Source organism: Salvelinus namaycush, unplaced genomic scaffold (assembly GCF_016432855.1).
Source record: "Salvelinus namaycush isolate Seneca unplaced genomic scaffold, SaNama_1.0 Scaffold158, whole genome shotgun sequence".
Lineage (NCBI taxonomy): Eukaryota > Metazoa > Chordata > Actinopteri > Salmoniformes > Salmonidae > Salvelinus > Salvelinus namaycush.
Window position 1 is genome coordinate 184,941 of NW_024058319.1, and position 2,546 is coordinate 187,486.

The window sequence follows — 2,546 nt, forward strand, 5'->3', positions numbered from 1 at the left end:
CAGCTCCAAGAAGATGACACAGCTCAAAATAAAAATTAGGTATATTCTCGTAAAGTCAAGTGAGCCATGACATATGAGCTCTTATTGTGAGCACACAGGACGGTGGCATCTTTCTAAGGTTTTTTTTATTTTCCCAGCAATCAGTACAACCAAGTCATCGTTATAAGGCATCGCCCTCTTTTGCCCACCCCCCCAGCACCAGGTGTGGCCACTAGCCTATATGAAGGCCCAAAATTGTGTGTTCCTTTCTGCTCTGACAATGGCATGCCCATTCGTGCGAGATGTGGTGGATGAAGAAGCACTTGTGCTGAGGAGAGCCTTCAGGCGAGAAAGGGTCTTCAGGGACCGGTTGGACCCACTGGCCTTCCCTGATGACCATCTATATGAAAGATACAGGTTTTCTGCAGATGGCATCAGGTATCTATGCAGACTACTGGGTCCCAGGATTAAGCACCGCACTGCACGGAGCCATGCACTGAGTGTGGAGCAAATGGTTTGTGTGGCCTTGCGCTTTTTTGCTAGTGGAGCCTTCCTGTACTCAGTGGGGGATGCAGAACAGCTGAACAAGGCCACAATTTGCCGCACAATAAGGAGTGTGTCTGGCTATCAAAGCATTAGCAGATGTCTTCATCTCCTTCCCTGGCCACAGAAGACTCTGTGACATCAAAGAGGAGTTCTATAGGATTGCAGGTAAGAGGATCTACAAATTACAGGACAACTGTTAACACATAGTAGGATACTCATTACTTTGTGTGACAGGTTTCCCCAATGTCATTGGTGCAGTGGACTGCACACACATAAGGATAAAAGCCCCCTCAGGTGCCCATGAGGCCGATTTTGTGAATAGGAAATCCTTTCACAGCATTAATGTTCAGGTGAACATAACTTTTTGATATTGTCCATTGACGAACACTCTGCATTGCCAGTGATGTGCATTGATTGGTGTAATATTCCTCATCTTATGATTTCAGATGGTCTGCAATGCTGACTGTGTGATCAGCAATGTTGTGGCAAAATGGCCTGGCTCAGTCCATGACTCCAGAATCTTTCGGGCCTCTGAAATCTATCAGTGCCTATCACAAGGTAAGCCACACAACCCCTATTTATAACCATCATGGCTGTGTCAAGAATATCACTGTGTTTATGAGGTAGTAATGATGAGATTTTGTGTTGACAGGTGAATTCTCTGGTGTGTTGCTGGGAGACAGGGGGTATGGCTGCCAGCCTTTTCTCCTGACACCTTTCACAGACCCCCAGGAAGCACAGCAGGCCTACAACCATGCCCATGCCAGGACCAGGGCCAGAGTTGAAATGACCTTTGGCCTCCTGAAGGCACGCTTTCACTGCCTTCACAAATTAAGGGTCAGCCCTGTTAGGGCATGTGATATTACTGTGGCTTGTGCTGTCCTCCACAATGTGGCCTGCCTGAGGAAGGAGAGGGCCCCCAGAGTGCCACCAGCCATGGACTGGGACAATCCGGCAATCTTCCCTGATGACGACAGTGGTCGGCTGCTGAGGGACCAATATGTGTTGAATTATTTTAGTTAGTATGTGTGCTTTCAATTTTGGTTAAATATGTCCTGCGGTGGCAGAGGAATTTGGTTTTTTTTGGGTTCGTTTTTTTACGAATTTGGCCTCTTATGATGTTTGTGCGGTATACTGTGTGTAATACAAGGCTGCAGGGAGGCTACTGCATCCATTCATTTGTCTGTTCAGTTGATGTGTATGGATTTGTCCTGCATTTATTTTAGTGTGCAGACATGCAGGGTGTGTTATATACAGACCTTTGAATGTGTATGTATCATTTTGTATAATATGCTTGGATTCTGTGCTTTCCATCTTGTAGAGTCACTGACTTCAGTTTCGAAAGGAGCTGATGGTTTACCTGCTTTGTTTTGTCCTTATTCAATAAAGGAACATAATGTTACACTGTGTTTTTATATTCATATGGAATGTGTATTTGTTTATATGACAGAGTACTAGGGCCACACTGAAGAAAAAGGATAAAGTCATAAATTTATGAGGCTGGTTCTTTCTGCAGAAAAGCTACATATTGTTTTTACAGTTTTGATACTTATGACAATGTGATACTTAATATTCTGGCACATCAGCATGTCTTTGTTTATGAAACCATACTGAAGTACAATTTCACGAAATGCCCCACATCTGTCATTTTAACAACTGTCCTCCTTTAAAACAACTGGTTACAATATTATGACTTGTGTTTTTTTCCCCTCTGTGGCCCTAATATTCTATCATTTTATATATAGCCTTATAGTCTATGGGAAACTGTAAATTATCTAATGATAGCAACATCATCTAAAAATCATTTTTTATCCAAAATCATTGAAATTAATGATCACAAACGTTTAAATAATGACAGTGGGTCTAGTTATATGTGATAACAATGTATAGTGAGCAGTGAAATAACTATTGGTTTCCATTTGTGGTGACTGCTGACTGACATTAGGGATGAGATTAAATAGATCCTGGAATTTAGCCTGGTCTGGAGCAGGCTAGCTCCACAGAATAAATCTCCATGGTAA

The 2,546-nt window shown here is 42.8% G+C and overlaps 1 pseudogene; it reads left to right on the forward strand.

Annotated features, from left to right (window-relative positions):
- Nucleotides 1-259: 259 nt before the first annotated feature.
- LOC120037127 lies at nucleotides 260-1,831 on the forward strand (annotated as a pseudogene).
- Nucleotides 1,832-2,546: the final 715 nt, after the last annotated feature.